General features: G+C 47.6%; 1 long non-coding RNA gene and 1 pseudogene across 1 annotated transcript in view; both read left to right on the plus strand.

Moving 5' to 3' along the window:
• Positions 1–12879, plus strand: part of LOC146174549 (uncharacterized) — a 342251-nt pseudogene that overhangs the window by 158689 nt on the left and 170683 nt on the right.
• LOC146174552 (uncharacterized) overlaps positions 1–12879 on the plus strand; it is a 44149-nt gene that overhangs the window by 16045 nt on the left and 15225 nt on the right. The window contains exon 3 of the long non-coding RNA XR_014701888.1: positions 5536–5618. This is a non-coding gene — a long non-coding RNA (uncharacterized LOC146174552). The remainder of the gene's footprint in view (positions 1–5535; positions 5619–12879) is intronic.

Consider the following 12879-nt stretch of genomic DNA (forward strand, 5'->3'; position numbering starts at 1 on the left):
TGCGTTGCCATTATAAAGGGGATTTCGCTGTTCGACAAAGCTGACTTGAGGGTCCAAACTCGGAAGTTTTCTGTGATGTGGCCAGTCGTGCCGTTTCAGAGCCCATTCCACTGGTATTTTATCGGGATGGCATGGCGCCATTGTAATGCCTACTCATATTTTTCTTTCTTGCATCCATGAGCTTCCTTCACTCTAAGGGTGCACTGAACCGTTGCGGTTTCAGGATGGTTCCTCACATGGGTGGCATGCAGTGAAGCATCCTCAAACCGCAGTGAGGCCTTTTGTAACGAGGCACCACTGTTACTGCGTTGCACCGTGAGATGGGATGCAGTGGCACGTGCAATTTCGAGACAGTTCTTCAACGCTCCTGACAGTGTGCGCAAAACAAATCACTTGATGAATTCGCAAGAAACCTTTGTTGTCAGTCAGCTTTCACCTCAAATGTATAGACAACCACATTCCAGGCGTTCATTACAAAAAATGCTGTGATGCAAACAGTTTTCGGCTGCTTTTAAAGTGAGAAGCTTCACTAGGCTCGTCAACACTGTGCTTCGTGTGAGCTGAACCCCATATTTGCCACTTCTGTGCACGTGCGAAACAATGACGTTATGCATGACGCAGGTGGCCGCCGCCACGTGCTACTGCGCATGTGCGCCACCTCTACTCCTCGCCATCGTTTGACCTTTCGCCGCAGCCGTGCGCAGTGCGCATTTGAAAAGGGGGAGGTGCATATAAGGTGCACTTGCTCATATAACAGGCGCAGACACTCGCCGTGGAAGGAGGAGCAACAATCTGACGGCGCAGCAACGCAGATCCAGAAGTGGTAGCTTGGGAGTTGGCTAAAAAGCAGTGAAGATATCAAAAGCGCTAGGCCAAATGAGTGACTGAAATAGCAGAAGTACGAGAGGAACACCTTGCTAAACGGTGTCGCCGAGCCTTTTCACTTCGAGATATCCAGGCTTAACCTTAGCTAAGCCACAGGTAATTTTTTGGGGGCCTCTTTGAAATTTGCACTTTTGGATAATTCGAATATTTCTTTTAAGGGTGAATTAAGGCGATTTCACTGTATTTCCAATGTGGCAGCAGCTTTCTTCTACTAGTTTTTATTATTGTTAAATTTCTCACCATGGTGTGGTGCCACTGAACGTCCCTCATTCAGGCAAGGCCACCGTAAACCTCGTGCACTCTAGCACTAGCGATGACTGAAGATAAAGCGCACGGGAAGACGCACACAAGAGAAGAAGACACAGGACACGCGCTAGCTCACATCTGGTTTATTGCAGCAATAACAGCAAATATATGCTGAAAAGGGTTCATGCGCAGTACATAAAAATCCCATAAAGACAGAGGAAAAAAATATAAGGAATATTACAAAACATTATCAAGGAATATCACAAAACCCGATCAAGAAAACTGATCTCTGCCTTCCAGAGCCGCACCGCAAATTACAATGCACCATCTAGCCCAACTTCAAGTTTTGTTAACACTAGCGAGGAATTCACACAAAGCTGACAAGTGATTTGGAGACCTGGGGGTGGGTCTGGAAAGAAAAGCTGCACAGCCATCTGTGCTGTGGTTTCTTTTCTCTCGAGATGTCTGCTGTGCGTTATCATTATTCAGTTTATTCCGCTGCTCCCCCCTCTCTCCTGTCCTCAAATGGCGTCATCAATACGTGGCAGGGGATACACGTCCTTCTTGGTAACAGTATTCAGACATCGATAATCAACACAAAATCGCCATGTGCCATCTTTCTTTCTGACTAGAATCACAGGGGCAGCCCACGGACTAGACGATTCCTGAATGATGCCCTTATGCAGCATGTCACGAACTTGTTCTTCGATTGTTTGGCGCTCTGATGGGGATACACGATAAGGCTTCTGGCGGATTGGATCAGCAGTTCCTGTATTGATTCGGTGCTGAGTACGGGAAATGGGAATCTGTGGTGGCGAGTCCCGAGAGAAATCGAAAGCCGTAGTATGTTTCGCCAGAACTTCCACTAAACTGTGACGGTCACTTGTTGGCAGGGATTTATTAATCATGGCAAGCAATTTTGTCTCATCTTCTTCTGAGCATACGGTAGGCTGGGAATTCTCTGTGCTGAGCACGGCCACTGATTTAAAAGTGCCTTCGTCAAAGTTGGCAAGTTTTAGACCACGTGGTAATACAACAGGTTCATTACAGCAGTTAGTCGTCCACAAAGAAGAATGGCCATTCATGACTGCGATGATGCAGCGGGGAATCAGAATACTTTTCTTCGCGCAGTTGTGGGTGAGTGGTTCAACCACAGCGTCGAACGCATCACTGGCACAGCTGGAACTAACAACTCGTATAAACTCTGCTGACATTGCAGGAATGACTATGTCTTCCGAAACCGAAAGCGTGCTAGGATGGGTTCGCGAATTTTCACGCAAAGCAGATTCAATTTGAGTGCTCACAGAAATGTCTCCATTGCGAAAGTCGAGAGTGGCCCCACATTGCTCCAGAAAATCGAGTCCAAGAATTACGTCATGCGTTGATCGAGTAAGTACTGCGAATTCAGTTCGAAATGTGTGGCCGGCGATAACAAGATTCACGGAACAGACTCCAAGTGGGTTAAGCGGTTCGCCACCAACACCACATAATGTTGTTGCACTATCCCAAGCAAACATAATTTTACGACCAAGGCAGTTTTTAAAAGCGAGACTTATAATAGAAATAGTTGCACCTGTGTCCAACAATGCCATAGCACGTACACCGTCCACAAACACTTCAATTCGGTTTTTTAACATCGAAATGGGCAGAGGCATGGGTAAGCTAGAATCTTTTGCGACCTCACCTCCATCGGCCGCACTCACTAGTTTCCCGGAGGTGGCGACCGTCGTCGGGGAGAAGGGGATTGTCGTAGGCGCCGAGATGGTGGTGTCAGGCTACGGTCAGAGGCCGGTGATTTGTTTCGGTTCAGTACCATTCTGCTTTCTTGTCGGTTAGCTGTTGTTCTGTACTCATTCCGGCCAGGTGTTCTTCTATATGAATCATCATTGTCAGCAGGAAGCCTTGTACGGGAGTTCACCCATTGTCGGCGATACTGCTGGTACGGACGACGGTTGCGGCGAAAGCGGGAAATGTGGCCGATCATTCCACAGGTATAACACACTGGCTGCTCACGTTCGTGCGATGAATAAGGCTCATCGTCGCTTGTATTAAACGTTTCATGCTCTTGATGTGGTCGACGAGGAGGACGAGAGTGCTCGCTGTTGTAGGCGTTGATGTTGAGAGGCCGGATGTTCGGGCGATGAGCAGCAGAGGATCGGGTGTCCGAAGGAGACGTAACAGAAGGATCATAACAGGTAGAAGATGGGCTGTCTGACGAAGAGGTACTCCTGTAGACGGGTCTGACATGGCCCCCAATATCTTGACGCCTCCGAAGCTCTTCGCGGACGATCTGGCGAATTGTATCTGCCAGGCTTGTCGTTTCAGACACATCCACACTAGCGACAGTTGTCACATTAGGCAGCCGACCAAACTTCGGAATGATACGGCGTCGCTTCAAAGATTCAAACGTGCGGCAGTGTCGTGTTACATCAGCGGTGGTATTCAAATCCTCCTTGCAGATGAGAAAGTTGTACACATCTTGCGCTATTCCTTTGAGGAGGTGGCCCACTTTGTCTTCTTCTGTCATTCGGTCACCAAATATTCTGCATAGCTTGAGGACTTCTTCTATAAAAGTTGTGCAGGTCTCCCCCGGTACTTGTGCTCGCTGAGCCAGAGTCTGTTCTGCGCTCTTTTTTCGAGCATCGGCATCGCCGAATCTCGCTCTCATTTCTTCCATGAAGCGATCCCAGGTGGTAAGGGATGCTTCATGATTGTCAAACCATGTTAGTGCAGTTTCTTCAAGAAAGAATACTGCATTCGCCAGCTTGGTATTCGCATCCCAGCGGTTGTATTTGCTCACCCGATTGTAGTGGGTGAGCCAGTCATCCACGTCTTCCCCAGGCTTGCCATGAAAGTGTCGGGGTTCCCGATAAGACTGTGGGGTGGTCGGTTGTGCTGCTGACATGGGCGGCGCTGAAACATCTGCTTGCGCCATCTCCGTCCGTAGGGGGGGTAGCCCAGCAATTCTTCTACTCCGGCGAAGTAGGAGAGGTTCCGTGGTGATCTTTAGCCCGCAAACTCCACCACACTTGTTACGACGTTTATTTAGACAGATCTTAGGCTGCGCTAGAGAATAGCACACAAGAGCGGGGCAGAACCAGCTTCCTCTTCTTCTGCTTATCCCGCCAAACCTCATTTTCTTTTAATAAGGACCGCGGGAAGTATGCGACAATATAAATAATATTTCAGACATTTTCCTTGATTTAAATGGCAAAAGTGGAAATTAACTTTCTGACTAAGGTCTTAAACACTGTTTGAAATACAGCATCAGTGAATGTCTTCTTAAGATAAAAAAAAAATTGCACGGCGTTAATGTGGCTAAACCTAGTATAACGTCTTGAAGCACTGTTGTGGGGCATTGTTTATCTTGGCAGATGAGGTGACGTTCTCTCTGCCCTCTAATGTTCACGCGACCTGGCACAGATTATTTCAGCCTTCGCGAACAGCCGTGAAAGACCAGGCGCACTGTCCATTTCAAAGTAGGCTGAATTTCCCATAGTTACGCAAGTTATTCGGTTACACCATGTGATGTCACATCCATGTGGGGCGTCATCATTAGCCTGACTATACCCACTGCAGGGCGAAGGCTTTTACCATTTCTCCAATTAATCCAGTTCTGTGCTAGCCGCTTCCACTTGACCCCTGCAAAGTTCTTAACCTCATCCGCCCACCTAACTTTCTGCCGCCCCTTGCTACGCTTTCCTTCCCTTGGAATGCAGTTTGTTACCCTAAGCGACCATCGGTTACCCTAAGTTACCCTAAGTGACCATGTGGGGCGTAAGCAGATGCAAGTAACTTATTTAAGAGAGGTGACGCCACAGGAAGCAGCCCCATCAGTCTGCACCTGGCCCCGCATAACCTGCCAGAGGCATCCACAAAGGCGAAAGGTCGAGGCTTCAGACATAACTCCTGTTTTTCTGGTTTACTCCATGAAGTGATACCTTCGCACTAAAACGCCATAGACACACATCTTGATAGCGTGCATGCAGAATGGAAAGGGAACGTACCTGTACCTTCGATGTAGGCTCCATGGAGCATTTGCTCCTTGGCTTACATCCTACTATTAACTAGCACTGCTTGCCCCAGTTATGTTTTTCTAGTGCGGGGTCACACACTGCAGGAAACGAGTGTGCACGGCAGTTGTGGTCACTATGAAAGGTGGCATCACTGTCAGACTGTTCCCAGCTGTGATCAGGTGGCCTTCCAACAGAGCACATGCATGACAAGGGCTCAATCCTAATAGGGGTAATTGGAATGCAGTGGTCTCTGACCGGGCATTGTGGAGGCCTCTGGAGGGGGAGGCCTTGTACTCCAAGCTTGATGGCTTCTGCCGTGTGTGTTGTGCTGTTGTGAACGTCTTCTCGAGTTGACAGTCAGTGCTGAGCCAGGCTTACTTCTGTGCAGGACTGGAAGTGGCTCATTCTGCACCGGAGTTGTGCAACATTCCTGGCTGGGATTTGACCGCGTTGGTCAGTACTCCACCTCAGGTGCGTACTCAGTTTCAGGTGAGCCGAATTAAATTCACCCACGGATCCTGTTAGGTGAGTGTGAAGCTGCGGGTAGACTTGACGAGACTTATTAACTGGCTTGTGCTGGGGCCATCAAAGTCTTGTCGCGCTAAGTGCGCTTCGGAATTTTGCGTGCCAGATTTGGCAGTGAGCGTCAAACATGGCCACTAATGGAGAGAACCAAAAGCTGGCCACTGCTGGCATTGTTTTGTGTCTGATGTGCGTTGTCGTCTTGTTTACAGGGGTTAATTGATTCGTCGCTCAAAGTGCTCTGGGAAAGACTCATCTGAAACCTTTCACAGGTGTTGTTCGATGGTTGAAACAGTGATAAGTTGGAGGTCAGCATACGTAAACTGTGTTGCCAAAACTGCTAGCAAGGGGCGTCAAAGTGAAGGATACACAAGCTTTTCAGCAACTAGAGGATCTCGAAGGTCATGGCAGCAGACAGAGCTTGACCAATGATTTCACTTTGCTATTGTGGCTGTGTATTGAGGCCTCCCTTGCTTCTGTCGTATTGTACAGTGCTTTACAAGTTCGCGTCATGTGGACTGTATGTGCTGTCTTATTTATTGTGAGAATAACATTGCAGATTGAAAGCGTCCCGGTGTAACTTATTAAAGAAAGCCGCATTAGGAAAAACTCCTGTGTGCAATTTCATCCGAGAAACTTCCTCTTTTCTTTCTTTTACTGAAAATGCAGGATACCGCCGGGAATTTCATTCTATGAAGCCTGTTATTCTCTGCAATTTCTCAGTAGCTTCTGAGACTCGTTCTTACTACTGTTTACTGCCGCCTCTAGAGTTGAGTGAGCTGCCCTGGGGGTCGTCCGAGAAGTAGGATCTGAGAGGACCTTATGGGCTTCCTCATTTTCTTTGAGGCCCTGATGCGCGGGTGCCCAGATGAGCGACAGTCTCTCCTGAGGTCCCTGTGTTTCATTTACAAGATCTGCGGCAGCTGTTGTGACCCCCCTTCCTTTATTCAGCCTTTCTTTTACAGTTGAATCCCGCTATAACGAAATTCACGGTGCACGAAAAAAAATTCGTTCTCGCGGAACTTCGTTATCGCAAAAGTTTGACGTGAAACGCAGAAAGAATGTCCCAAGCAGCAGCAAAGGCGTTTAATGCCAAAAATCTGTAAGCTTGGTTTGCTTACGCTTCATGGCGAGCAACGCCGTCGGGCGATTTTCGCACTCGGTCAGCAAACCCATTGCAACATCGTCGTCTCGGACAGCAACGAAATTCCTGATGACATCAAAAGCGTCCATCACCTGTACGGCGGTTGCCGCAGCCGGCGCTTCCTGTACGTCGTCGTCTTCGTCATCGGAAGAGTCCTTATCATTCCGGGCAGCTTTTATGATCTGCTCATCACTCACATCTTCGTGAACAACAACACAAGCGTCAGCGCCGATGTATTCGTCGAGCTCGAGATTAGGCGGCACGGTTTCTATTTCTCCCAGCGTTTTCCAGGCGGCCGCGATCCCCGGAGCCGGTGACGCCTCTTCGTCGTCGTCTGTAACGCCTGGTGGTAGGCCAGCAGAGTGTACGGGTCGACCTTCGGCAAATCCGGCGTGCCTGAAACAGTTCACAATTACTGAGCGCCCCAGTGTGCTCCAGGCAGCAGACATAATCTGCAGTGCCACGTACAAGTCCACCTTCGTGTCTCGGCCGGTTTCAGTGTTAAAAAGCAGCCGCTGAATTAACCTCCCGCGGTAAGCGTGCTTCAGGCTAAGAATCACGCCCTGATCGAGAGGCTGTAAGACAGACGTGCAATTGGGAGGGACAAACCTCAGCTCCGTGTTAGTGAGCTTGACTTCGTCGGAGTGATGCGCTGAACAATTGTCCAAAAGCAAGCAAACTTTACGGCCCTGCCGCTTCATGTCGCGGTCGAATGCCATCATCCACTCGGTGAAAATAGCGCGGGTCATCCATGACTTGTTGTTCGCCTTGTACTGCACAGGTAGGCTACGAGTTCCCTTAAAACAGCGCGGCTTGGCACTTTTGCCTATGACTAACGGCGGACGCTTGTCCGAGCCATCCATGTTTGTGCAAAGCAGCACTGTGATGCGTTTTTTGCCGTGAGCGTCCTAGCCGGCAACATCTCGTAGAATAGCCCGGTCTCGTCGGCGTTGTAAATGTCTGCAGGCGCGAAGTTGCTTAAAATTCCGGCCATGTTACTCGCCTTCCAAGCAGCTGCTCCGTCCACGTCTGCTGACATTGACTCGCCGCACAACACTTTTCCAACGATGTTATGGCGGGCCTTGAAACGGTTTAGCCAGCCAATGCTGGCTTTAAAATCATCAATGCCAAGTAGGCATGCATAGTTCAAGGCTTTCTGCTGGACGATGCTTCCGGACAGGGGGACGTTGCTGGCTCGTGCTTCCACAAACCACGCATGCACTGCTTTGTCCAACTCTTCATGGAGGGGCCGCGTCACCTTTTTGTGCTTCGAGGATGTGCCTGAAGCAAGTGCCATTCTCACGCTGTCCTTATTGCCTAGAATCGTTGACAGCGAACTTGCAGGAATTCCGAAGTCTTCAGCAATTGCCGCTTTCTTCCTTCCGCTTTCTGCTTGGGCGATTATTTGAGCTTTTTGCTCAAGGGAAAGAGTTTTGCGTTTTTTCACTTGCGTTGCCATCGTGTCCTGCGGATGAAAACTCGTCGTTGTCGAAGAGAAAGGCAGCGAGTGAACAACGCGACCACGACACAAAGCCAAAATGGCGGAACTGCAATCACGTGATTTCATGCTTAATGTGGCTTTGGATTTGACTTGGACTTCTCGCCAATAAAACTAGTTTCGGTTTCGATTTTGAACGCGAAAATTTCGTTGAAGCGGAAACGGTCTGCAAAAATGGTTCGTTGTGCAGAGAAATTTAGGCCATTAGTTCTTATAGGATACTCGCGGGGACTAAAAAAATATTCGTTGTCGCGGAAATTTCGTTGTGGCGGTATTCGTTGTGGCGGGATTCAACTGTAGTGAGCACGACAAATATTTTTATCATCCTGAATTCTTGCGGTCCAAAAACAGCTGACTTGAATGCGCAAGTGTATGCAAATTTTAAAATTGTTTACTGGTTCAGGCCGAAAAGACCGTAATGCTCATCTCCACTTTTCTCCTATTGATGTCATCGAATAAACGTGTCTAGAATGTATGAAACCGTGCAGCAGTTTTGTCGCTCACATTCGTGACACTTATGGTGTGGCACAGGATGTTCAGCGTTAACGGGGGGGGACATGAGCTTTGAAAATTAAGAACAGCAAAACAGTCTACTTCTGAAAAGATTATACATTCTGAATAGTATGTCTTATAAACTGCCCTTTCTGTAAATATCAATGCAGAACTTGTAGAACTACTGAAAATTATGTAACAAGTGGTGGCAGCTGTGAAGCTGCAAGTGCCGAAAATGCCTAAACTTCGCATGCCTGCCATTCTTCTTCCACCCCACTGAGTGCCGCCACCTTGGTCTTGTTTTGTTTGTGAATTCTAGCACTTTTTTTTGCCGCCCTCGGAGGCAACGGCAGTGCGGTGAACGCGGGAGATCGTGTGACTGCTATTGGCTGCTGTGCACGCTGGCACGATGGTCTCCTTTGGCTGCCCCCACATGTCGTTTGTTTCAGCTCTTTGGTCTCATTGTTGGCTCTCTGTGCTTCCTGCGTTCCCTTCCCCTTTTGCCACTTAGGAAACAGGGAACCTTAGAAAAAGGACTTTGCATTGATTCAGACATCTCAAGAAATAAAAAAACTTGGTGTTTAAGGGTAGCCTCCCCACTTTTTCGTTACCTTGAGAAAATGACCCTTTTTCATAGGTCTTGAAAGATATTTTTTGCCAGTACAAATAATACTGCAGCATACATTGCAGCGTACAAAATTGCACATAATGGAATGGACAAGTTACAAGGCAAAAACAATTATTGGGGAACACATAAAAAATCTGAAATTTGTGGTGCGTTAATAAAGATAATAGCTACAGACACATTACTAACAAGGAAAATTTAGAATGTACGTTTTGAAGATCAGTGACCCAGGAACACTGAGTAAAAAAATAAACTATCTGTACAGCGCCACTCTTTAGGTACATAAAAAAAGCTACAGGTGGAAACATTCTGATTTCTTGTGCCATGCAGTGAAGCATTTGCTGTTTCTTTTTTTAGAAACAAAACCAAAGCTGCTGCAAACTGGCTGTAGAGGCCCGGTATACAGTCAATGACCGATTTTTCGGACCCTCTAGGGAACGCAAAAATGTCCGAAAATTCAGGCAGTCCGAAAAAATGAATGCATGAAAAAGACATCGTTTTACAAATTTTACAAAATCCGCAGTCCTATGCTGTTTGGACACTGGGACCGCATCATCGTTCACTCCTCGATTTCATCACATCAGCCAACCTTTTTTCATTTATTTGACCACACCCTTCATCCATCATAACATTCCTTTTACGCCCCGAGGCAATAAACTTCGCAAAAAAAGAAAAACAGCCATTCGAAAACCCCATGCAGCCGACAGCCTGTTTATTATGCATGCGTTGTCACGGCAGCCGGTGTTATTGCTGCGGTGTTTAAAGAACTTGTCGATCCTTGTTTGGACGGCATTCCGCTTGCATGCGATCATATTCGCCTCAATCTGAGCAAGAGTCATGTCAGCGCTGTACACCGATTAAAGCGTGAGTAATGCTCGCGTCAACTCGGCACTCGTAGGCAGCACAAACGTTGGCTCCTCATTCTCAACATTGGAGTCTTTCGAATCCTCCAGCGCCTCATCGGTCATTTCTGCACAGAAGTGGAGCTCGTTGTCAGCGTCGACAAACTGTTCAAAAGTTACTTCCGTCGGTATGGAAATCCCAGCAGAGCAGAGGTCGTTGGTCGCGTCGTCCATGGGCGGGCACATGTCAATCACGTCACATTCAGGCAAGTCTGCTGCCTCTGTGGGGAGTGCGAAGCGTGGTGAAAACAGTTGCGAATCGTGCCTTCCTTCACTGTCTTCCATGCGTCCGCAAGCATTCTGACAGCAGACCGAAGGTCAATATTGTCGCCTTTGCCGCTTTCCGCACACAACACCATGCGGTTTAGTACCCGTGAATGGTACAAATGTTTCAGGTTGCGGATGACGCCTTGGTGCATCGGTTGGAGAATTGCAGTTGTGTTGGGCAGCATGAACTCCAGCTGTACAGCCTTCAAATTCTTGATGTGACCATGAGCGACGCAGTTGTCAACGAAGAGCACGACACGTCTGTTCTGAAGTTTAAACTTCCTGTCCAAGCTGCGGACGGACGTAATTCTCAAACAACTGCTGAGTGACCCATGCCCTTTTGTTGGCTTCGTACAACACTGGCAGCGATGCCCCTTTAAAGGGAGACACTTGTCTCAAATCAAATTTTTTTATTATTAGAGATATCACAATGGAAATTCGGTGTGTATATATATTTCTTCCTGCTGTTTTCAAAAGTATTTGTTGCACTATGTCTCAATTAGTTCTCATACTATGGAAACATAACTGATGCCTAATTAGGTCATTTCTTACAGGTGATTAAGACACTTTCCCTCAGTATTATTTGGTTCCGATTAAAATGTAGCTGTAGCCAAAGACCTGCCATGTGGAGCTATGCTATTTAATATAGGTGCATTACCATATAAAAATGTCCAATTATGCCGACGCCCCATAATTTTTAAATATAGTTAGCTGACATTGCTCTCCCCCAAATTTGATATGTTCAACCTAGCAACATAAAAGTAGCATAGCTCCACAGTTCAGTTCTTCCTGAATGCAATGGGGTAAGACTTATTAAAATTGTACCACAAGAACGTAATGAAAAGTACCGAAAGGCTAGTCATGTTGGCAAAAAATATGAAGTTGAGAAAATCACATTTGAAGTTTTTAACTCTGACTGCAGAAAATTTTGGAAGGAATCTTCAAGTGCAGATTTTATTTCAGTGTTCCCTATTTGTCCCCCTGCAAAACAAAACAAAAAGTGTCTTATTCCATCCAACGAAACATTTCCTAAAAATTTTGAAGATGCGTATATGACGAAATTGTAAAAAAAAAAAGTTATGGGTTTACTTTTTTTTTAGAGCCGACGAGAGCGCGGGGCTAGGATGTCCAGCTCCAAGGATAATATTTTGAGCCCTGCAAACGGTTTCTTGAGGGAACTAGCGGTCCCGTGCCAAGGGGGCCTGTGGTAAACAGATGGGTGGCCCTGAAAAGCCCTGTTGTGACGCTCATACGATTCACCGCTCGCATCTTCGCGATCTCGCCGCAGGCTTCACGCTTCGTGTGCACAATAAAGTTGTTAACGCTTTCATGTCCACAATCCCAAACTTTGTACTGGCATCGCATTCCGTGCTGAGGCCGTGGTGAAACTCTCGTTCGGTCGCAGACTTTCCTGACAAAACGAACTTTGCACCGACCGCTCAACACAGTATGTCGGCTCCGCCGTAGAGTAGTACGCAGCGGCGGCATCAGTGTATCGTGATCCGGGATGCAGTTCGTACTGTAATTTGAACCCGCGGTGTTGTCCTAACGCAAGTACCGACAGCACGCTTGCGACCAGTGCCTTTTGGCTTTTGTTCCACGCTTGTTTCGACCGCAAGGGGAAAAAAAGAAAAAACGATCGGCACAAAATGGTGCTTTGAGAAACGCAAGCGCAAACGCAGACGCACGCAAAGAGGCAGCCACGGCAGCGAATGCAAAACAGAAAGAAAAAAATGACGCGCTGGTCATGCCAGCCAATAGCAGATGCGGAACGGCGCGCTTTTCCGCTTGACAGCCATTCAGAGACCATAAATGGCCTTCGGAAAACTGGCGCTCGCAGCTATACCGCTTGAGTGACGCCATTTTGAGATAGTGCAAATTGCGCACAAAGAAAACGGCTTCAAACCAAGTCTAAGATGGCGGTGATTGGCCGGCTGGAACGCCCGCAGCGCGCGTGGGAATTTCAAACAAATTTTCTCTTCTCGGGGGGGATTTACCAGCTGCCGTGATGTTTTGAAAACCGATTTTATCGCATTTTCTGACTGACTTCAGCGTTAATCATTTGAGTGCAGGTGCTCGAAAGGTTAAACTTTCAGAAAATGAGTGTTTCTCAAAATCGATTTTTTGACCATTTTCGGCCGTTCTAAGACCCGCGTTTCCCCTTAAAGCACCTCGGGTTCTTCGACTTCCCGATTGCAAGCAAGGGAAGCTTCTCGCTGCCAGACATGTTGCTGCCGACGAGAACGGTCAGCTGCTCTTAACTGTGCTTGCCACCGTGGCAT

Source organism: Amblyomma maculatum, chromosome 11, assembly GCF_055883805.1.
Source record: "Amblyomma maculatum isolate TAMU_Amacu chromosome 11, ASM5588380v1, whole genome shotgun sequence".
Classification (NCBI taxonomy): Eukaryota; Metazoa; Arthropoda; class Arachnida; order Ixodida; family Ixodidae; genus Amblyomma; species Amblyomma maculatum.